This window comes from Pipra filicauda, unplaced genomic scaffold (assembly GCF_003945595.2).
Source record: "Pipra filicauda isolate LSUMZ 115617 unplaced genomic scaffold, ASM394559v2 scaffold35_size7292922_pilon, whole genome shotgun sequence".
NCBI lineage: Eukaryota > Metazoa > Chordata > Aves > Passeriformes > Pipridae > Pipra > Pipra filicauda.
Window position 1 is genome coordinate 4,373,214 of NW_024104487.1, and position 24,738 is coordinate 4,397,951.

General features: G+C 42.6%; 1 long non-coding RNA gene across 1 annotated transcript; it reads right to left on the reverse strand.

The window, feature by feature from the left end:
- Positions 1 to 8,100: 8,100 nt before the first annotated feature.
- Positions 8,101 to 10,173, reverse strand: LOC120323859. Its single transcript, XR_005564761.1, has 3 exons — positions 10,027 to 10,173; positions 8,734 to 8,818; positions 8,101 to 8,173 (listed from the first exon to the last, which is right to left on the reverse strand). It is a non-coding gene; the product is annotated as an uncharacterized LOC120323859 (long non-coding RNA).
- Between the last annotated feature and the right edge of the window lie 14,565 nt (positions 10,174 to 24,738).

Consider the following 24,738-nt stretch of genomic DNA (forward strand, 5'->3'; position numbering starts at 1 on the left):
AACATCAAGCCTCCCATACTTCCACTAGCTGCAAGGATTTTAGCCTGCTATTTGCATAAGAAAGCTGACACTTCTGACTGTAAGCATCCTCCATTCAGCTAATTCAGATCAGCATTATACTGGGGCAGCTGAACCTGCCAACAGAGAGGGGGGGGGCACTGCTCTATCTATCTGTCTATCTATCTATCTATCTATCTATCTATCTATCTATCTATCTATCTATCTATCTATCTATCTATGTATCTCTCTCTAAACACATCTGTATGTACTTGTCTGACCGTTTTTCACTGAGCAGATGTGGAACCAGTCTTGATTATGCTGGTGTAAGCCTGTAACTCTATCTCTGACCTCGGTGAGTTCATGCCCATGTACATTTCTGGAGTTGAGAGTGGCTTGGCAATGCTCAAGTTAACTCCTGTCACCTCATGTGGGAGATATGAAATAGGAGACTGGTGTCTCTGCTGTAGTTCTTTCCCTCATAGGATATCACTAGGCTGCAGAAAAAAAATTAACAATAATTGTTTCTGTTTTGTTACCTTTGAACTGTGTCCGGAAACAAATACCTTTCTTCTTTATTTTCCTCTTGAGACTGTCAGGAGATCCGCTTTCAGGTGGTTTAATGAGAAACAAGCCTCTGTTGACAATGTTTAAGGAATGTGATTAATTGCTTGACTCGGCAGCATGCCTCCATCTAATACCTAGAAAAGCAGAAGATGGGGTAGGGCTGTGCCCTTTCAACAGTGGATCTGTTCCTGGGCTCAAAATAAACCCTATAACATCCTCGCCCTATAACACCCCAAGCTTTAAACTGTAACACTGCAAAGAGGCAACTACTGCCTGGTTCACGTTCCATCCCCACAACCTTCTCTTGCAGATTTGCCACCTGGATTTTTCTGTGCCTCACAGACTCAGAGCTGTGGCTGCACACTGAATGTCCAGGGGAGGGTGTGCCAGGCGATTTGCAGCAGCCTGGCCAAAGGGAAGTGAACAGCAGCTTAAAAATCCTGTCTGCATGGAGAGTAGTCTGAAAGGCAGAAGAGCAGGCTCAGGTCAAGGGCTATAAGTCTATGTGGATTCAGGGATAAACTGAGTAAGCTCGTGGTCCTTGATCATCACCAGGATGCGAGGCTGTGGTTCTACTCAGGGCTGACACCTCCTGGCTTAGGACCTTTTCGGTTTCCAAGCAGGGTTTGGCACATTCCTACAAACAAGTACCATGGCAGCAAAGAAACTTAGCAGCAATTTGCCCCCATCACCAGGATAGCTTTAGAGACTAAAAAATCATGGAAATATTAACAGTAATTTGATGATCTTTGGACCTTCAGGACATCTTTCTGCTACTCTTGCTTTGTTGACACATGATATTCCTGGTATTCCTGAGGTGGAGGAGATTCTATGAGAAACTTAGAAAGGATCCTTGATGTTTCAGATGCTTGTTTACTCCAGGAATCCACTCCCCTCAGTTCATAACAAAGATTTTCTACACACAGAAACTGAGTCAAAAGTGCTAGGGAGTGTTGGCAGGGCTTGAACATTTTCTGACCCACCTGCTCACAGCATGCATGCCTGCCCTGCACCTTGGCATTTTATTTTTGTATGAGTGAGTGCTTCTTAAATTCATTTATCATTTCTCCCCCTCTCATGACAACATGGCAAAATAGCTTAGTGTTTGTATTTGCTTGCTGGCCTAGAAAAAGAATGACCAGTTATGATGCTGCTGGGTTAAAACAGAATGTTAGCAGAAATGTTGCCACTGATTTCCATGGGGACCAAGTCTTTACCATTGCCTGAAAGGGAGAGATCAAGCTTTGATCTGGGTCTGGTTGGCTCCTGGTTTTGCAAGCTGTCTTCCAGCCCTTCAAACCAGGCCAGCTTTTTTTCAGCCTGAGGAAGTGTCCCTCTCCGTGCTACTTTGAAGCTTGGACTGAATCATAGCAGTGCTTTCCAAACAAGAGGAACTCCCAAATGATGTGTATATGTTGAGAAAATGATAATTCTCCTGGAAAAATTGGAGGGAGACACAGGGGAAAAAAAATCTCTTATAGTGCTCTACACATTGTTAAATCATCCTAAGGGAGCAGGGCATGAGTCTTTGCCTCTAATATAATTAATCTTTAGTTTTCTTAGGGACAGTCTAAAGTAATTTAGTTCTTTTCACCGCACATATTCTGCTTGAGACAAAAAAAAAAAGCAAGCAGGAAGTCTGCAGAGATATTATGTTTTTGCATTTGATTACTGGATGCACAACATAATACGGTGCTTAAAATGGTGCTTGACAAGCTTGAACTGGGGGAATGTGTTGAAAAAAGGGCTCCTGTAAGGGCAACATTTTCTCCCTTGCGAGTATGGGCACTTACTGACATGGTAAAGCAGGAGCTGTTATGAGGGAAATGCGAAGGCTGACAGCAAGCGTGTAGTAAGCAGGGTGAAAAACCCCCAAACACTACGCCTGAGGAAAAGGTGTGTCTATGACACAGTTTGTCTCTGTTGTGCTGAATTAACTTACCCTAGTGTCTTACTGCATTTATTTTAAAATTACTACTGAAGCAGGCAGTAAGTTTTTCAGAACAGTAAATTTTCCAGAGGCAGGTGTAGAGTCTGCCTCATTCATGGGACATTCATTAGGACTTAGGCATGTAGTGATTCTTAGTTATTTCTGTATGATTCATTCTCCTTGTGGTATCATACAGAGATATTTGCACTTTTGGGAAGAGTGAGCTGTGGCTGTAAAACATGTCACATCAAATTGTTGAGGTTTTACATTCATTCTTTTCTTTCATTGCATATGGACTGCAGAAAGTTCAAAAATCACATACAAATATATACATATTCATCATCATCATCATCATCATGGCTGGGCTTCGCGAATGAAGATTAGGGAAAGGTCTCTACCCACGTTTGTCACAAACGTGCTGGTGGCTAAAAAGGCCAATATGAGACAGGCATGTCCGGTTATATTATTTCTGTATTAATTATATCCCCTGTAAATGCTATAGCATACTTACAAAGCTTTGATTACTCATCCCACCCTGAGCTGAGAAACTGCTGATCTCCACAGAAAAAAAGGGAAGACTTCGAAGTCTTCCAACATTGGCTTGTCATGGACTTGAAAGAGAAATGTGAGCCCTTACTTCTGATATAGTAGAGAGCTGGCAAGTTCTTACAGATTTTTACTCCCAGATGACATCAGCTTCTCTCTAGCAACTTGCAGCTTGTCTAGCACTGCAAGGTAAGTATAACCATGACATACAGTGCTCATCTCCTCTGAGAGTGTCTTCATGTCTTCCGATTCTTAATCTGGAAAATCAGCAAACTGCAGAGCAGATGGTGTATGAACCTGCAAGGGCAGATCTGCAACCGGTGTACATTGGCATATCTCCCATGTAATGAAGATTTATACCCTTTGAGACTCTAGCCAAAGATAATGGCATGTTCACTTCTGACTTCAATAGGAGCAGGTGATGGTGTTGGGATGGGAGTGAGGCTTCCTCCACTAGAGGAAGAACACACCTGGAACATGAAGTTGAAGGGAGAGAAGCATTAAAAAGCTGCCTCAACAGCAGTGGTTAGATTTAAACACTGCACAACCTTTAGGTTCCTAAGAGCCAGGTTTCTGATGGGTAAGTGCATTTCTTGTCTGATGCCAAGAAAACAGAGGTGAGAATTATTTCCTAATAGCCAGAGGCAGTGTCACATGACTAATTCAACATCTTCCAAAACTGGGTGCCTGCCTAGACGTGTGATGGAAAGATGGGAGGAAATTGTCTGGCTATGTGCATTCCTTGTGGTAAGGTAAATTTAGCCCAGCAAAGCCCATGACTAACAAATACCAAGCACTCAGCTTCTCAAATTATAAAATCACAACACTCTGAAATCTGTTGATCAGCTTTTACAAAGCTTAGAATGTTTGGATGAAAGGAGTGCATTATAGGACTGAAAAGGAGAATTTCATGGTGGCCAATAGGCGTGTAACCTAGGTGTTCTGTTTTGGGATTAAGCCATAGCAAAATCCACCTGAGAGAGGAAGTACATTCTGCCATTCTAATTGGTTTAAATAGTAATGCTTAACCCTAGCCTCTCTCTACAGGTTATTCTCTGTTTTGTAATTGCCCTGAAATGGATGTGAGGGAATCTGATGATACCGTCTGCTGGCACGGAGCTGTGGGAGGAGGTCATGCTCAGAATAAACTACCTCACAGACCATTAAACTAAACTTTTTAATTTTGAGAAAATGTCTTAACACTAATGATGGAACTTGAACATCCTCCTCTGATCCCCTTGCAATTTGTCATGCCCTAATTGCCCAGTGAAGAACATCCAGCTGCTTCATCATCTCTCTGCGGCACCCTATACAGCTCTGCCATTGGCTTCTTCTCATTTCTCTGTACCCCTTATCTCTGAGCAGTTCTATCCAGGAACATAACTTTAACCCTGCTAGCTCTGCAATGTTTCCTGAGCTCTGTCTGTGCTGCAGAACCATGTTCTTCAGTCCAAGCTAAAGTTTTGATTAGACCTCTTTAAAACTGTACGTGATGTTGATGCACACTATATTCTTGTTTCTCTTACCCAGCATTTATTTCAATGTCTCTTGTCTCTTGTTTTCATATTTGGCTTGCTGGGTCTTTGTCATAAAGCTTGTCTGTGCTAGCTCTGCCCACTACATGGCTCTTGTTTCAGAATTGCAGTTTACAAGTGTTGCAATTAACACAAAACCCCAAATAACCATGGAGTAATATAGAGAGTGCAGTCCGAGTGTGTGTATCTAATCTACGCGCCAAACTCACAAAGAGAAAGTTTGTTGATCAATATTCAGGTAAAATGCAAGATATTTTTCATGACAACTTATTCCTGAAAAGCCTCACCTGTGTTATATTATGCCCATAGGCATACGGGCAAAAATATCTCATCTTAGTGCAAGGTGAAAAGTTAAATGCTTTGTCTTTGCTTCTTTTTAATCTGCAATAAAAATGAGATATATATTCATGAATCAAAAATTCACCTGATAGGATCTGACAAATCATGCTTTTTAAATGTTCCTGGTCTTGTTTAAAAAAAAATCTCATGAAAAACATTTCAGCGTCTTCAGTATTTTTCACTGATAATAGACTACAAGTTCAGGTTCCTGTAATAGTATCTTTTGGTCAGCTAGCTGTAGAAATGCCTGTGGTGTAGAGCTGTGCTACCTTTTTCTTTATTTATTTACCATTAAGTTATATCAGACAGACTGTGTAAATCCCACTCAGGAGGCAAATGAAAAAGGCAAGCCAAGAAATCCCACCTATGTCTGGAGTCTATGGCCTTTTGGGTAAAGAAGCAGTTAATATGCCAGGACTACCCCTTTGTAAGGCTGGTGGATCCACACAGGCACGATGAGATTTTTGCCCTAGAATTGCTGTACTTGGTGGTGCCTGACAACCTGCACAGACCCGCAAGCTCAACCAGGTCTTTGTCAAGGCAGAGGTGGTAGCGTGAACTGTCATCAGAGGTGGTAGTGTGAACTGTCATCACCTACAGAAGATGAAGGGCTTGGGAATGGTGTTTTATCAAAGATAAAGTGGCCTTCCTATTGTCTGAAGGAATGGAGAAAATGAAAAATTACCAACCTCAAGACAAAGAGAGGCAAACTAAAACTATCACTGTGAGAGACACAGGGGAAACTAAGGATGTAGGCAGGTATGGGCTTCTTGACCATACAAACTTGGCTTTGGCTATCCTTCTAACCTGGAGAAGACAGCCTCTTGTGGAGTCCCAGGGACCTTGGAAGAGAGGTCCCTCTCTGGTTTGGGGGATTTTTCGCTTAGGGGATATGCTGATTTTTGTAATAACATTGAATCTCCAGCAGTTTATTTTTTAAGGAAACACAACAGTGTATTTACATGGTCTCTACAAAGCCTATTTATATCTGCATGTCTTCTTGCTTGTCTCTGTCCAAGGCTTCAAAAAGATATTTTGTAGGACAGAAGATTCAGCTTTTTAGGAGAGGTTGTGCTTACACTCAAGGACTGCATCTGAGGAACAGAGAGTAGAAAATAGGCTGTTGGGCAGAGGCTGAACTGTGGTCGTATATCAGAGGCCTCAGGGTTAAAAGGAAGGTACTTAGATGTGGCTAGACCCCAGATGCCATCAGACACCCTGGGAAATAGGGACTGAATCTCCTAGTACCTAGGTGACGAGCTTTAAGGACTTTTGGATAGATGCCATCACAGCTGCATCATTACTTGCTAAAGCTTAATTACTACCAATCTCATTTATAAGTGGCTACTTCAGGAGCATGCCCAGCTTTACCCCATTTAAATAAGCAAACTGGCATCTGAAAGGAATTGTATCTTCTTGTGTTCATGCTCTGCCACACCATTGCATACTCAGCACTAGATTAACGTGCACAATTCAAGTGGTCACTTGTGAAGAAAGAGACTGTACTGCCCCTGAACTGTAACAGTTGTCATCAGTTAGTGGTATCTTGCAAGGCAGGGGAGACCAAAATGCAAAGCTCATCAAAGGAGAAAGGTGAATGCAGTGTTAACATTCTGCATGACTCCATTTCCTGGTCTTCCTCCTGGAGCCATCTCTTCAGAGCTACCACATCAGCGTGGATGCTCTGCAAAGGACCATAAGGGGGTCTTCGTGTCCTTGTCAGATCACAGCCTTCCATACTGTTCTCAGAGCCCTGATGGGGAGGCAACTCTTCTGCAAAATAGCCAGACAGGTTAGTTAGTTTAGTCCTTTCTGTCTTAAGCCCCTTCTAAAATATGGTGTTGGGTGATAGAACAGTAAATCACACTTCTATTGTAATTCTGATGGTCTAAAGGCATAAGCAGGGCTGAGCAGAGACAATGCAGTGAGGCTGCCTTACAAGAGACTTTCAAGCGAATAATAATTTTGATTAAACACATGAGAGTTCACATTCCACCGATTTTACCAATGAGTCTGTTTTATCCCTGAAAAGTAATAGATCCGTTAAGAAGCCTCTAAGTGTAACCAGTGGCATTTGTTGTATCTTGATCCAGAAGCACATTACTCTTTTTAGAGGAGATGCCTTTAATTTTGGATGAAAACTTTGAGGTTTCTTTCAAAAGTACTACAGTGCCCTTGTTTAGGTGGGAGATTTTTTCCGTGTGGTATATTTCATCATTTCTGTTCTCATGCATCATTTTTCAAATCTTCCCTCATCAAATTACCACAGATTTAGGGGTCCTGAAGAAATGAGGATAATCTCTCACTGTCATTAAATGTTTCATGTTTTATTAGACACTGCATGCAATATGCTGCATGTAGTCTTCATGTGAAGACTGCTATATCTTTATATATCTCTCTCATACACCTGATTGAATCAGTTGGTGCAAAGATTTATTTCCCTCACAACTTCTCTGTTGCAAAGATGATGCATTTTATTGTGGAAGGGAGGCTTTGTCATACAAATTGCCAAGAATGGCCTCGTCTGCATCAGAACATGAGGCAAAGGGAGATAACATGAAGTTATTTTGTATAGACAATGGCCTACTTTTCTTAAGATGGAGTAATAAAAAAAGGACTGAGGAAAGACCCACAAAAGTTCAGACCTTTGCCATGCATCTTGATGCGATCAGCAGTCCTCAGATGAGGTTTTGAACAGTTCTAAAAAGGAGCTTGCTTTCCTCATCCAGGACTCAGTCAGCCAAACTAAACAATAAAAATTGTCCATGTAAGTCTCAGAAAGCTGTCAAGAAGTTAGGAGTTTGGCATTAAATGATATCACTGGGAGGATTTTGTAGTCTCAGCTTTCAAAAGCTGAGGTGTCATTAGTGAATTTATGGAGGTACAGCAGATGGCAATTTTAATTGTTGAAACATGAATTATTGAAAAGCCTGAAAGAAGTAGCTCAGAAATAAACTAAGTGCTCACAACCAGCAACTCATAAAAAAAGGAGAGAGTGATGCTAGACATAAATGCCTCATCTCCTGTTTTGGTCCTGAAGGACCTGCCCAGCAGTTGCTGGGAAATGATGCTGTTGCTCCAGAGAGAATGAGGTTCTTTCCCACTTATCACTTTGGATGTGTTCTATGATTTCCAGGTCTAGTTTTCTTTATCTCCTGAATATAAAATAAAAAAGAAGAAACAATATAAGAACCACATGAAACTAATTTATTGAAACCATGATCTCCAGGGAGACATAGAGGAAACCATACAAGCTGCCCTATAAAAGAAAAGAAGAAAAAAAGAATATTGTAATAATTTGCAACAGAGCAGGCAGTTCAACAATAACAACAACAACAAAAAGAGACAGAATTCTAAAATTCAATATGAAAACAAAGAAACCACATGAAATACTTATTCCAACACAGAAGGAGAAATAAAAATGGAAAGAACAACAATAAAGGAGATATATTAAAAATTATCTTAAACATAATGGTGAATCTATACCACTACACTAAGTTGTTTGGGACCTGTATTTTGAGACGTCAGCACGTTAAACTCCAGATATTGCCTTGGAAACCTGAGCTAGGGCTGTGTACTGGCAACTATGTCCGTATCATTGCTCCAGAGGTCCAGGCTGTGCACTGAGAGAGTGAGTATTCTCCTCTTTGTGCATGGCTGAAGTTCTTAGCCCTTCTTTGCAGCAGAAGAAACAGTCATCATTTAATTACAGCATGCTGCTTGAGTTGCAGATTACCAGTACTGTTAACAAGCTGTTTTCCCGTGATACTAAAAAGCATAGTCCTGAAAACAAGGCTGAACTGGAAATAGGGAACCTACCTGTTCTACCTAGGCATGCCCTTGGCCTGTTGTGTGATTATGGACATTGTGCTACCTCCTCATCAGGATACATGCTATGACTGTGCTATACATGAAACACAGAGACATAATAAATATGTTTGTATGTATATGTACATATATATGAATGGAGTGTTATATTTTTCCCCTCTTGATGCTTAATGCAAGTTGTTTGTGTTAATGGAAAACCAAACTGCATTGTCCATTTTAATTTTTACTTTAGATTTAGTAGCTCTCAAGATCAGTAATACTCAAGAGACACCACACACCTACAGGACGTTCCTGAGATATGGTGAATCAGCCATCGGATCGTGCCTTCCTGCAGTCCTTATCCATGCTTCTGCCTGTGCTAGTGCTGGCTGGAGGGGATGCCATGATCCAGCACTGAGGCCCATCTGTACCACCACAACTGGCTGCAGTTACTTTTGTCACTCACTCCTTCACAGGTTTTTCACCCAGAGTGAGCAGTTAAAAAGGACTAGCATAGATAAGAAATCCCATTTCCAATGTCTGTTCCATAATCAGACAGGAGAAAAAATAATTGGTCATTTCAAGCTGAGGTATGCACATGCCATTGTCACTGCCAGCAAATCCACTGTGAACAGAGACAAGAACTGGTGTTGGGAAAGTTGCTGGCTCAGTAGGTACTGATAAAATATTAATTTTAATAGTTCATTTTTTTAAAAACATTTGAAAAATACACTGGTCAGACATCCCATTGGTGTGAGAGGGTTTTAAAAAACCCTACAGCTTTGAAGCTCTTCCTATCTAATTTGCTGGGCAGGCTGAGACCTAGTCTGGCACTTGTTTCTTTCTGTGGGACAAGCACCTAAATCCAGGATATTGTATTAGAAAAGTCAATTGCCTTATAGAGAAACCCTGTGAAAAGCTTACCAGAAGAATAAAAGTGGTGAAGGTGTACAAATAATATGATGAATTCATGGGTATCTTTTTTTCTCTATGTTTGTGTTACAACACACACACACACACACAGAGGGGAAACCATGATAAAGCGCATTATTAAGGTTGCTCTATCAATTAACTAAAATGTAGGCAATGCCAGAATGAAGATTGCCTGTGCACTCTTAGCTCTGTTGCTCTTATACCCATATGCAGCATATACAGTTTTAAGAATATCACATATTAACTTTCCCATATACCTATGCCTCATTAAGTGCACAGGGCAGCTGAGTCCTTTTAGTGAACAATTATTCAGTGTTTTAGTCTATCCTTGCTATTCAATATGAGTTTTTACACCTTATTTATTATTCACACCTATAAATCCTGAAGTGAGGATGAAGATATCAACTTCTTTACAGGCTTTTCTGTGGTACGTACTGTTATGAAGTCTGACTGTTTTGCAAACAATAATGAATATATTCTCCCACTTGCTCTGTAGGATGATGGTGAGAGTTACCTCCATCTTAAAGCTGGCAAGTTAAAGTACAGAATTAGTAGGATCAGAAGTATGCCCTAAGTTTAGACACTTATTTTTGAGTATATGAGCTACTAGATTTTTCACCTTTTTTTTTTTTTTTTTTTTTTTTTTTTTTTTTTTTTTTTTTTTTTTTTTTTTTTTTTTTTTTTTTTTTTTAAATCTAATAGAGGATGAATAGCGAGCACTTCCAGCTTAGGACTTAGACCGTGACCGACTTATGCCATCTCTACTTTGGAGTCAGGGCTTTTTCCTCATACTGAAACTCCAGTCTCTCCTTTTGCAATCCTCATGCTGGCCCTGTCTTTGATCAGTCTACCAATATTACTGCAGCCTACAAATGTATCCAAGGAAAAATACCTAAGCAAGAAAACCATAGTTAAAAGACATTAGGTAACTATTTGCTCTCATTGACATTTATGCTATAATTTGAAGATACTTAAATATCAGAAAAATATGGAGTAGCCTTCCACCCAAAGAATGGGCAAAGAAAGGCGCTTTTAAGATGCAGGCTAGTATGATTCCAGATGGGCAAGTGTGTATGTGGTGTCTCCAAGAGCTGGGATCCCTTTCACTCCTGTGGCTACTTGTCCCTTGTTTCTGCTTCAACCAAAAGAGGTTCCTCAGTCTCATGAGGTCTCTTCCATCCAAGGCAGGATGAAGCAGGTGCTAAGCTACACGCAGCTGGGTGGAGATCAGCTTTAGCTTGTATCTAATGTTGAAGGCTCTAACGCCCTGGCCATGGGGAAAAGAAGTAAAAGGGAGAGCTTTGTTCCCCCACTGGACTTGGTCACAGCCACTGAAGGTGGGTGGAGTGGGGACCTAAGAGCTCTGCAAGTGTGAACACACCATGATTTGTGCAGGGCAGTTGGTAATTAAATAGTCTTCAGGATTTCATTTGATACCATTAAGGTCTCCACTTGGTGGGGGTGATTTTTTTCAACTTACAAGCTAGACTAATTTGTGAACAAATTCACAAGAAGGTAGATGTTCAGGGAGAAAGCAGTCTTATTCAGCTTGTCAATCTTGCCTAAAGATGACAGAACTCCTCAGTTGCTCAGAGCAAAGGGCTCAGGAAGACTTTTTTAACAAATGAAAAGCAATGTATCTTCCCTATTTTTGTAATTTTAAGTGCCCGAGCTATAGCTTTATGCAGTTTATACAACTGCAGAAAACATTACTGCAGAAACCTGACACAAACATCTGGCACACATAAATGTCAACCCAAGCATTCGGAGTATAAGAAGTTGAAAAGAGGGTCTTACAATGGAAAGTAATCTTAAGAATGGGTGGAGCTACCAGCCCTACCTGTAATATTAAATTTCACTGCTTTGAAGCATGTCACAAGTGTTCTATGTCCTTGCTGTATGTCCTGTCATGTTGTTACACAGCAAAAACTCCCTTGTTCTCTATATGAACAAGACACTCTGATGGGGATACACACCTGTGTTTCATTTTTGGGGTGTAATTTGGCTAGTGGGGTTCACCAGCTGTGCACTGAATCATACTTGCATGTGTACAGAAGGAGGGGGGTGTGTGTGTATGCAGATACTTGCACACATATGTGCAAGGATGCTAGGTATACTTACCCCATGACTGATTTCACTCCAGATCTATGACTGTGTCCTGGCATTTGACAATGAGTTTCAGAGTAGGAGGTTTCACTCTGCTGTTCCACTCCCCAGTGAAGACATACCCCTTGCTGCTCATGACAGTTTCCTTGCAGTAGCCTCCACACTGAAAGTGGAGGCATGGCCTTTGGGTCCAGAAATTTCTCCCAAGCAAGGAGGCATGGCGTGGCCAAATCAACAGCGCACTGCATGCATCAGACCCTGTCTTCATACTTGCTACAGTTCAGACAGTGTGGAAAGGAAGAGTGTGGAGACATTCTTTCCAAGGAAGAATGTCAACTTGACCACATTTTGGCATCACAGCCACTGCATCAAAGATGCAGAGATGTAGAAATCCCTCTTGTGAGCTGCAGCAAAGAATGGCAGGACAGCAGCATCATTCAAAGTGGTGCAGTATCACTGCCAGGCTGAGGGCATGGGCTATGTACCTCAGCAGGTGGATGTTTGTCTGATGTCCAGACAGAAGGATGAGCCCGACACCCGCCAGCGTGGTCGTAACACTCTTTTATGTCTAGGGAGCAGGAGCAGCTGCTCTGCACAAGTCTAGGGTAGCAGTTGTGGGGTCCAGGAGCCACAGACCGGTGGGGCTGAGGAGCAGCTGGGCAGACAGAGAATCACCATGTGCATGAGTCCTTGTAAGGTGGTGGTTCCTCAAGCTTTCAGGCACATTGTAGAAACCATTGGAAAGTGTGATCCCACCTTTAAAAGACAAACTCACTGAGAGCCAAGTGGCAAGGACATTCACACAGGAAGGGAGGTCTTTAATATTTTCTTCACAGAGGTATGAACTTTCACTTCCCACATATCAGGAGACTGTTCCAGCTGGTGTTCCCACTCTATGCTGTTAGAAAACTAGTGACACTCTCCTCTCCACTGTGCCGCTGCAAGGAAAATAAGCTTCTGGTGAGCAAGAGGAGGGCCACATGGACTCAGGGAAGAGAAAATCCTGTCTCCATTGCCGACATTTCCACTCTGTTCCATCAATGGGGTTTCAATATAAAATGCATGAATAACACAAATTTTATTTAACTTGTACTTAATTAAACTGTACCCCTTAATGCTTTTACTGTGTCTGAGTCTGTGTCTGAGTCATATTGCAGATTCTGAACAGGTAGTGACTGGAAAACAAGTCTTTGACAGTACCCTCTAAATGCCTTTTTGAGATAAAAATGTGGTTTTTTTCCTACAAGCAGAGTAAATTACTGGGCTTTGTTCCTGGCCCAGTGACTACAAAAATAGCCTGGCCATTGTCTCACTCAATAAACCTATAGCAAATGAGAAAAAGAATTGCTTTAAGGTTGATTTTTTTTTTTTTTTTTTAAAGCATCTACTTGGGATGGCCTGAAATGAAAAGGAATTGCTTTATCTAATCTTGCCAGGAAAAGCATTTCAGCACAGAGGAGTATGAAAGTGAATACTTGACCCTCCTTGGAGGCTAGTTTCCATATGGGGTCAGGCAGAAAGACAGAATCTGATGATGGCTGAAGATAAATCCAGGATAAATCATGGAAGTTGACTGAGAGTTCAGGCTTTGTGGTTTATACTTGAGCCTTATCACCACTGAAAGAAAATTGAAGTGATTATATAGTACTTTGAACTTAATGGAAAGAAGAAAGATAGTGAATGGTTGATTACATCTCCTCTTGAAATCATCCAAGTACAGGCTGCTGCCCATTAAACTATTGCCAAGGCAGCACTAGCTGGCAGCTAGATAGCTCAAGGTCCTCTGTCTAGCCTTCCCTGGTAAAGATTAACTATATAGTCTCATTTGCCTTCATACTCAGAGCAGGCCAGAACAAAAGGCACTGCAGGAGGTTTCCATGCTTCTCTGGATCCAGAGCAGGCTGCAATTAAAATAGTGGGATTCTTGGGCTCCTGTGGGGATGGGAGAACCTGATTCACAGGAATATAAGAACAATGCCTCCTATATTCCTATAAAACAAGCTGCAAGCTGTAACTCCCCAAAATTTGCTTGAGAAGACAATTACCTAGAATTACTGTTGTTTTTTAGGAGACTCTCAAGCAGGGTTGAGGCTTGACTCATGACTGTGAATACTCGTGCTCAGCAGAATGCAGCACGTAAGGGAACAGCCAGAGACATGTGTGTGTTGGGTGAGATGCTGCAGGAAGGTGTTTTCCTGGTACCTGATGTAAAGATATGGCCAGGAAGAAAAGTGGTGAAGTTTTAGCCACTACTAAGAATAAGATAAGTTGTTGCACAAGTTACGTAGCTACCACTAATTCAGACACAACAAGTTATGAACTCACCTATGATGGAATTTCGAGGGTTATAATGAAACTGTTGCAGAGTGAAGAAACAGCAGAAAGAAGATGGGGGATGATAGTGACATTGTAACTGTGATTAAATCACTTGCACTTTCCTCTTGCAGGTTCATCCTGTAGGGTCAGCTCAACGTCTAATAATGGTGCCTATTGTCAGCATTAACTATGTCACAGCAGAAGTCGCTGCAGCTGACCATGAGGTTTCCTCCATGCTCTGCAGGAGGATTGTATGTTGCCACCAAAACATGTTGTCCTAGGAGAAGATAAAAAGTGAAACTTGAGCTAGACTCCACATCACTAAGAGAAAAAGTGCTCAGGATCCATATGACAGAGAACAAAATAGCATTGTGCTGATGCAGACAGAGCCCTAGTGTTAAAGCTGATGCCTAGACACGTATCAGAGCTTACTATGGGTGGCAACAGCAAAGATTTGAGTCCCCAAAAAGACTCCAGCTTCTTCCCCTGCCCTCCACCCACTCATGCCCCAGTCCTCCCATCTGAACTCTTTGCTGAATCCCACCAGCAGATAGCTGGGGAACTTGGTGTTCAGGTGAAATATGCCAGCTGATGGAGCAACCGGTACCCTGAAAATTTGCCTTCACTGAAGAAATTAATCTTCTCCTCTACATAGATACTAATTTCATCAACACTTTCTGTCCTTCTGTCAAATGTGATTGCAATGGGCAGTGAGTCGAAAAGCTCCTATGAAAGATGGCCTAAGAGAAAGGTAGTAAAATCTAGCTTTTTTAGGAGGTTAGTGAAGTAATGGTAAAAATAATCAGTTTGCAAGCTCTTAAGTTGCAAGCTATCAAATGCAGGCATACATACTGATTTTTAGTTAGGAAAAGAAGGCCATTCTTTAAAAAAGGTGGAAGAGCATTATATATGCATGTGAACGCATATGCACATAGGCAAAAATGGTGGAATAACTTCAAAACTGACAGATTTTGGTGCCGAAACCCGGCAGGATTGCCAAGGGAAGATTGTTTATATAACAGCTGCCTCACTTATCTATTTGTTTTGCTAACCTGGGAACATATAACAAAAGCATGGCAGTTCGCCCGGTTCTGGTGGGTGTTCCTGTAATTTTACTAACAGTTTTGATGGGATGTGGAACTTATCCCTTAAAGGACATAGAAGGGGAAAAAAATCAATTTTTTCCCTTCTTAATTTTGACATAGAGGGCCTGGTAATGAAAGGACCTGCGATTCTTACTAATCCTTGCCTGAGTTTTCTGGCTATATTACTGCTTATAACCAATGCTCTTAAAACATTATGGGGAGCGGGGAAGGTAGTGTTGTTTTTGTTGCCTTGTACTAGGACAAAACTAACCTCGAGAGAGAATTTACTGGGATGTTTTCTAAAGGGGCCAGTTCCTGGGTGGCAAGGGATGTGGATGAATTTAGGCAGGTTCTTAGGGCGTCTAACACCCCCTGTTGCTTGGGACTTCACATCAGAACAAGTATTCAACCCCAACAAACTCACATGTCGTTTGATGGAAGGATGCCTTGCCTACCCCGATCAAAACCAGCAACTTCTCACCCTGTACTGGGGCCTGGCCTGTGCCTATCGAGCTGCTGTTCAACACTCTAAAAAGACTATGACTGAGCCAGGGAAAGCTGACCGAAGCTCCCAAGCAGCCCCGCCGCCGCCCCCTGTGGGAGGGCAGCGGCAAGCTGGCCCGGGCCTCTCGGCACCTAGCCCGGAGCAGGCAACAGTGGCCCCTGCGAAGGGGTGGCCAGGGCCAGGGTTGGGGCTGGGGCCAGGGCCAGGGCCGAGGCCGGGGCCGCAGAGACAGGCCCTGCAGCTCTCCTCCGGGCCCGCCCCACGAACAGCTTGTGCTGGAACCGATCCTGCCGGCTAAGCCTAGCCGGCTGGGCTGGTGCGGCCCCGCCGCCTCCCCACCACGGGCGGGGGTGGCTGAGCCGAGAGACGCGGGGGCGCCGTGGCCTAGGCCAGGGAGGCAGAGTGGCCCCGCAGCCCCCGGGCTCGCCCCACGAGAAGCCCATGATGGAGCAGATGGATGCATGAGAGAAGACAGTCACCCGTGGGAGGCCCAGTATGGAGTGGGCTCCTGCAGGAGTTTGTGGCCCGTGGAGAGAGGAGCCCAAGCTGGAGCAGGTTACTCCCAGGTAAGACTCGACTCAGGACCCTGTGGGGAACCCACATCGGTGCAACTCATCTGTCAAGGACTGCATCCTATGGAAAACCCATCGAGGTGCAGAGATGCCCTGCACCCCATGGAGGAATGAACTTCGGGATGGCAGATATGGAAGACCTGCGGCCTGGCAGGGGAACGCACGTGGGAGAGGTCCATCAAGGACTGTTTCCCCTGGGACAGACTCCAGAGAACAGGGGAAGGACTCCCAGCTTTAGCCCCCTGTAGCCCGTGGTGAAGCCTGTGGTGGAGCAGGCTGTCCTCCTGCAGCCCGTGGAAGGGTGACTCACAGGACAGCAAACCTGGAAGACGTGTTGCCCTATGGATGGATTCCTCTCCCTGCACTGATGCAGGGGGAGGAGGGAGAACATGGAAGGAAGGAGAGGTGGTTGGAAAGTGTTTTTAAGACTGTTTTATTTCTCACTCTTTAGCTCTTATCCTGTTAGTACTAAATTTTAGTATTATCCCCATATTGAGTCTGTCTTGCCTGTGTGACCTCTCCCAGCTCTTAGCGATTTTCATGGTTGCCTAGAATCTGGCCAAGGTCAACCCTCAACAATTCACCAGTCTTGACTCCTGGAAACCAATACTTACTGTCTCTTCTGAAAAAAAATTAGATGTTCATGAAACTGCCATGGCCTAGGGCTCCGTTCAGTTAAGCAGTGGGTTGTCAATACCAGAGGTGTTTCGGGGTGTTATTCATGTAGCAAGAGCTTCATCTTGACACAAGGGTCAAAGGAGGCACAAGAACACTGTTGCTTTAAACAATCCTCACAACGATGATAAATTGAAGAAGAAGAGGTGAAAAACACTTCCTCCTTTTCTAATGGCACCTTTGCAGTGCTGGGTACTTCTCTGCCCCCACAGAAAGGATCCTGACTAATCTCTTCCCATCCTGGTTGTTGGATCAGACTCCCACAGTGTGAAACCTCTAAAGGTGATACCAGAAGTTCCACCTTAAGCACTCCTGAGGCTTTGATATTGCTTTTCCCTGTGGAGTGTTCTGAGGTGAGTCTTTTTCAGTCACTTTGTACTCAAAAGCTTTCTACTGCCTTGAAAAATACTCTCCAGGACATCCATGCTTCCCACCCTATCCCAACCCACCCCACTGCAGTGGCAACCTTCAGAGGCTGCTTGTGGGTGGCTTGTACCAGAGGTGTGTGTGGGCAAAGGACACTCAGGGATGTTTGAAGTGCAGGGGTCCCATGTGCCTAGGAGGTACGTTTTCACTGCTCCTTTCCCTAGGACTGCTGCATCTTTGCTGTGTGTGGCACACACTGGGGCAGCAAGGCTGGCCTCTGAATGCAGAGTAGGCATAACCCCCTGCAATATTCCCTCTTAGCATTTTCCTTGTTAACCTACTTCAGCTTCTTGGGTACATTGATGTATCCAACGAACTCAGAAGTATTTGGCATTATTTGGCAGGAGTTAGCTTGGCTTACTTGCTTCTTTCTTTATATTTGACTTATGTCTGGACCTACAGGACTCTGTTTATCGATACATGCTGAGCCTAGTTACACAAATGCAAACAGGAAAATGAGTAGGTGTATGGTAAGTCAACTCCTGCGCAAAACTGGCATTCCTAGTTATTTTGTCATTTCCTAATGGGAAAATAATGAAAAGCAAACCATTAAAGATAATGAAAAAAATCAGGTTGAGAAATCAAGCCCTGAAATAGAAATTATATTTCTGAAGTGGATGTTGCCAGCTGTAAAATAATAATCTCTGTGGTATTGCTACATATAGATGATAAACACTTCTCACAGAAAGGAGATAGATAAATGGGATGAGAATTATTTCTGCAGTGAGCTCTCTGATTTGTGAGATTTCTGGGATTTGAATGCTCTGGTTTTTGCTCTTGATGGTAGTTGTTGACTTTTATTTTCCTTCTGTTTTAAAGGTGGAAGGAGGGGAAATGAACATCATAGTAAATATATTCTCTTGGCTTAATCTGATCACAAAGGTTACAAGCCCCAGCAACTATGCCAGAAGAGGTTGTAAATTTTTGAAGTTAAATGAAGAGATTAGGTTTGCTGAACATGCAAAAGTCTATCATCTTTGCCAGTGAAGAAACTGAGCTATTAAACTATTTGATCCACAACTGTTTGACCTGAAGTCTCTCACAGGCAGGCTGATCTTCATTCTCCATCCTGCTTTTTGCCAGGTACAATTCCCCAAAACAGCTGAACCCCAGAGGAGCCCAAGTTTTCATGACTGGGATCTTTGTGCGCTAAGGTGCACATGTTGGGATTTGTCTCACTTGGTGTTAGCTCTCAGACACAGGGTATGTAATCTAAGCTGGCTGTCCAGCTCTCCCTGTAACCATCAAAGATACCTGTGAAGACAGCAAGGTGGCCTCAATGTGGGACGAGCACACCAGGTAGGAATGCTGAACCCCTGTCTCCTTTCTCTGGTCATGGAGGCACCTGGATAACTAGCTTGCACCTAACTCCCGATGTTGATCAGGTGGGATGAATTCCACCCAAAGAGCTAACCCAAATGACAGATAGATAAGATGTCTGGATGGGCACCCATTCCAACACCCATGTGTGTATGGGATACACTAGCTATGTCTTTACGTATAAGTCCTGTCTCTGGGAAAGGGCTAACTGTTCATTTTAATTAACTATATATTCCAGTTTCTTAAGAGAACAAGGCTCATGCTCTTTGCTCTGCCTGCCTATCTTCTCTCACTCAAGCCCTTTTTTATAAGCTCATTTCTCTGACTTCCTCTACCCCTAGCCTCACAAAGATTTAGTTTTCAAATGCCAAGTGGCATTACTTGAACACAAAAGGTGCATTATGTCCATACCCCAGATTCACCTACATCTTATAGGTTAGAACCCCCTCTTAAGAAATGTAGACAGACAGCCTTCCAGGCTGAGGAGAGTACTCAGCCCTTCTCACCCTTTTCCTGGATGAGGGGCTGGAGACACACTATAATGCTGCTTCTTCTTTTGAGAACGCACGCAGGATCACTCTAGAGGAGAAAATACAATGCAGAAAGAATCGTGTCTTGCCAATACCATGCAAAGAGTCTTTCTGCTGTGCCTTTTGCAACCGGATTTGTCTATCTCGCATTGGTCTCTTTAGCCACCAGCGCGCTTGTAGCAAATGTAGGTAGAGTCCTTCCCAAATCTTTGTTCGCGAAGCCTAGCCATGATGATGACTTTGAGCATGAATCTATTACTCACAGTAACTCCTGTAAGTGAATTACAGTAGCTGTTCTTTCTTCTTCTCTGTCACTTCCTCAGACTCCTGCAGAGATGTAGTAGTGAACCCTCAGACTACTGCAGAAAACCTCCTGTTAGATGTTAAAGGCAAGATCTTGAAATGAGTGTATTACTATTTTACAGACCTGTAGGTTATTTGTTTCTATCTGCACCATGTTCAGATGTGTTTCTGCGCCATGTTGTCACCTGCAAATGCCTAAAGAGCAGATTTCATTAACACACATCTACTTTTTCAACCATAGTCCTTTATTGAAAGAGCTGTGAAAAGATCACCTAGTTCCCAGAAAAAGCTACAAGATGTCCTTCAGCACAACCCCTTACCATCTCACTTTAAAGCCATTTCTTACTTTCTTTCTACAATCTGTGTGTTTTTCCTTTTTGTGTTTTCCATTTCACCTAATGATTTCCCACATCCCAAGTGCTTCTCAGATGTTTGGACAGCTTCACTTGGATGCAACTACCTTCCTTAAAGCAATCAACCAGCTCTCTTGAAAGCAGAGGTGTTATGCTGGCCTGGTACCCTTCAGCTGGAAGAACAACAAGCTGTTGTTCTTTCTTTCATTTTTCATTAATCATCATATCATTAATCATTCCCTTCCATTAAAATTTGTCATGTACTCTTGCATACTATTACAATCAAGCTAATGGGCCTTTAGATACAAGTTCACTTCCTTAATTAGGGTTACTATATTTACTGTAGTTCTCAAGTCATGTGGATTCCTCTCCTTCACAGCTTGACAAAATTATGTGGACTGGCTGCCAGGTCTCCGAGAGTCCTGCAGTGAGGGATTTGCTCCCTGCCAGCTGAGCGCATCCAGCTCTCAGAGTTTTGCATCTCCACCAAGGAGGTATTTTCAATTTCCTGACACTCATCCCGTATCTGTCCTCCTTTTCTCCAGATTTTAATGTTCTTACAGAAAACCAAAGCTGAGCTTCATTTAGTGTTTTCACACACCTACGCCAACTCAAATCCTCTCAGTGTAAAAACATCACTTCTTTTCTTCTTGTCTCTAAAATATTTTTTGTTTCAATAGCTAAATGACTTTTTTTATTATTTCCTTTTATTATTACTATTTAATTTCCTCTGCAAATTTCTAACTCAGTTTGACTTTTGGCAATGTTTACCCCAGCCCTGTGCTTCCTGGCCTCCAAACCAAAGTTTTCTTTGCTTATTAGCTGTGCTGGACTTTCTAAGGGGATTCTCCATCCATTTTGGTCTGTAGCCCCTTCTTGCAAGTTTTCCTCCTTTCCTCGTGAAATGAATTCCAGAGAGTTCCTTGCAGCTTTTATTGAAAATAAATTATAGTTCTCCTTCAACTGAAGCACCTTACAACTCCTTAGACTGATTGGCCTCACTAATCAGTTCACCTTCTGAAAACTGTGCTTTCAGAACTGGTAATCTGACTTGTTTTCATCTATGCCTCCATTTCATCTAAAAGCTTGGCAAACGGCTCAGTTTAGCTCTGAAATTAATGTTAGTCTTTCCACTGGCTGTAGAAACTTGGATCTGTCCTGTTTAAATGTTCTCCAGGGCTGAGGGTGTAAACACAACATTATGAGCCATGGTTTCAGCTGCTTTAAATTGCTACAGCTCTGCTGGACTCTGGCCAGTCAAGTGGAGTCTCCCTTGTCTCAGAAGCTGAAGTTTTCATCAAAGTATTTTGGAAGCAACTACAGTCTCTTAAATTACTAGAAAAGAGATATTTTGCCATCTTTCCACAGAAGAAACTGCAATAAAATCTGTGTTCTCACACTGCTTATAGTAGCCTCCAGATTAATTTACTATGTCTGTCACAATATATTATCAATGCCTTCAAAGTGCATTACCTCATTTGAGAGCCTCTTCTTTTTGTATGCATCAGATGACAAGAAAAAATCGATGTGGTACAAATAATCTTAGGATTATTTGCATGCCCAGACTCTCCCAGTCCTCCTACTTGTGGTGATTACAGGTTAGGGTTCAGATAACAGCAACAGTAATGAGAGACTGAGATACCAGCACCAATCTTCAAAATCTCCAGTGAGTTGAACAGGGCAGGCTACAAAGGGGCCATAGGCTAGTTATGATATCAAAGTTTGACGAAGTGGTAGCACACTGAATTGGACAGCAGGATTACACAGTCTGAGAGTGTTAGATCATCAGTGCTTCTTGCCCTCTTCAGTACACTACACCACATCTCTATCACCAGGAGCATCTAAAGATATACCAGAGGAGAGGAGAGAAGTCCAAAGGATCATAGCACAAGTGAAATGTGCCAGTTACCTATGAGGACATTTTGTATCTTAGGGCAAAATAATACACTTGTGTAAGGTTAAAGGTGAACTTTTTCAGCAAAAAGTCATAATAATAAAAAAGTCAGTAGCGGCTTTCTGTCACCCACCACACCATCCTGATAGTGTGCTGCTACTCATTCAATAATAATACAGTGTGAGCTGGTGCTAAATAGCTGCTTACATTTGACATGCTTTGAATTATTTGCATGTGTAGCTCCTCTGTGTTGGCATTTAAACAAAGGGAGGCATGAATTCTAGAATTCAGCTGTTCTTTCTTTCCTGCATCTCCTAACCTACATCTATTATAAAATACATACCAATCTTGTCATGGGGTGCTTGATTCATTGTAATAGGTAGGCTAAGAATGGAAACCTGGGTCTCAGGGATTACTGCCTGGTACAGGAACACAAGTTAGCAAACATTAGCCTAAGAACAAGCTACTTCATTTTTGACAGGTATTATAGACTACTGAGGAAACAAAAAATCCAGCCATCTTTCTATTTTTAGCTCTCTAATTGACACTGTGCCCACTTCAGACCGATAGCAAGCCTGACTGCTGAATGCTGTGCCGACAGAGAGGGGAGTGCTGTAGAGCAGGAGGAGGGAGCCAGAGGCAGCAGCTGAGAGAGGAAAACAGAGGCAAAGATGAGTACCTCCCCCAAAGGAAGGGGCAGCCCTTTCAGTGATGGATGCCTGCTAAAACTTTCAATATGCTTCACAATAACATCACTGTAGTGATGAATGAACTGAGACTGAGCTAAAGAGAAATAACTGAGCCTGAAAATGTGTCCATTTCCAAATTGTTCCTCTCTTGAGGTATTGAATACTGTTCGATGTTAGACTAGTGCCACTCAAACCATTTGGGCCAATCCAACACCAAGCTCAACTCTCCACGGTCAAGTAACTGGTCCATGACTTCTTAGCCTACACTATCTCTCTGGGGCAGTGGTCACACACAATTTTCTAAACATTGAAAATCCTCAAAATACATAGGAGTGTCACCAAAACTCAAGCACCCCTTGATCCTCTATAGTTTATACTGAAGTAATTTCTGACATGGATTGTAGATTATTGTTGACGTTGAAGAGCAAACAAACAGGAAACCTCACCCTCTCTTTCTATCTTAAGTGCAAAATATTGCTTCCTCTTTGGAGGAAAAATCCAAGTCCCATATACATACAGAGTAAGGCAAAAAAATCATTGCAATTTATATTTGTGCTATACCAGGTATTTGGGTTGTTTTTTGGGGGGTAGGGTTGCTTGGTGGGGGGTTTTTTGTTTGTTTTGTTTTGCTGTTTTCTGGGGACTTGGCCGGGTTTTTTGTTTGGGTTTTGTTGTAGTTTGGTGGGTGTGGGTGTTTTTTGTTTGGTTTTAATGATAGCACAGATGCCTAAATAGTAAATTTTAGCCTGCTGACACAGTCTTACTTTTCTCAGTTGCTTTCTGCAGACTCCACATATTCTCTGGGGTTTCTGGGATCCTCAGTTTAAAGAAAGTACTCACTGTACTGTGTGGCAGCACAGAGATGAGGCTCCGGTGCACTGCAGTTCTAGACACTGTTTTTACAGCAGTGTTAGAAAGTTGAATTCTAACCTTTTTGGGAGGATAAAACACTGTGGGAAATGGAGAAACTGACATCGTTAAGGTTTATCAAACCTAGATAACTTGGGAGGGTGGGAAAGTCTGACAAAATCTATTGCTTAATCTGCTGGGTTTATGAGTTTGGCATGAGATATTTAGGGAACTGTTAGTGTGTAAAATGTGAAAGTGGGAATTTAAAAGTCTATTAGGTATTTCTATGCTTCTGTTGATCCGGTGCCTCTTCACTGTTATGCCTTGTAATCTGCATATATCTTAATGCATGTAATATTTATGTATATTCTATAGTTTGCATGGAGTTTAATCTGATATCTTCTGCCATTTAGATCAATCCAGTTTGGAAAAACCTGCAGAACTGCAGTTAGTTCTATGCTGGCTGTCACCCACCAACCATCATGCATTTTCTTCCTGCTTTTCAGCCAGAACAAACATTATCAATTCTTTATTTTCCCACACTGGTGCCAGCTGCAGTGCCAGAGAAACATGCAGCTCTCAAGGATAGCAAATGAGCAAATGAGCCTCCTAGGCTGGAGGCTCAGCAACAGATGATGGCTGGACAGTACTATGCTGAAAGCTTTGGGGAAAGGTTTCCCCAAATCTTTGGGAAGAAGTGAGACCACTGGGGTCTGCCAGCACTCTTAGTGGAGGCTGGGTAGAGGATGCAGCAAGTCCTGGCTAGAGCAATCCTGTCATCCTCTGTTCATAAGCAACTTTACTTTTGTTCTTTCGGCTCAAACAATTGCTTATGGTTTGCAAAGACATGAAAATGTCGATACGCTCTTACATGGTCAGGAAACAACCTTCCTTATTTTACAGTTCACACACAGAGAAAGCGCTTGGAGATGGAACAAGTCACTGCAGTATAAGGCAGGTCGTGTGCTGGCAGTGCATCAGCTGCACTGGGGAAACACTGCATGCTCCTGTCTGGTGGCTGTCTGCAAAAAACAGAAAGTAGGTCTTTGCCCTGGGGAACAGGGTGCTTCTCTCTGTGCCATTATGTGGGGTCTGGAAAGCTGTCTGCAAGCTCATCTGGCCATGGTGGTAGTCTGAAGCCTCCCTATCCATTTCTGATGTCTTTTATTGTCCTTTTCCTATAGCTTGCTGTGATGTTGCCATGATGCTTTTTACATGAACAGTACTAGTGCAAATTTTATCACCTGGCTTCCCTTGATCAACTAGATGGGTTACCTTGTCATAAAAGGAAATCAAGTTTGACACACTGGACTTTCCCCTCATGAACCTGTGCTGGCTCTGACCAATAACTGCATTGTCCTTCAGGTGTTTTTCAATACCTCCCAGAATAATCTTGCCCTAATTTTACCAGTCAGTGAAGTGAGACTGACAGGCCTGTAGATTCCAGGGTCACCCTTCTTG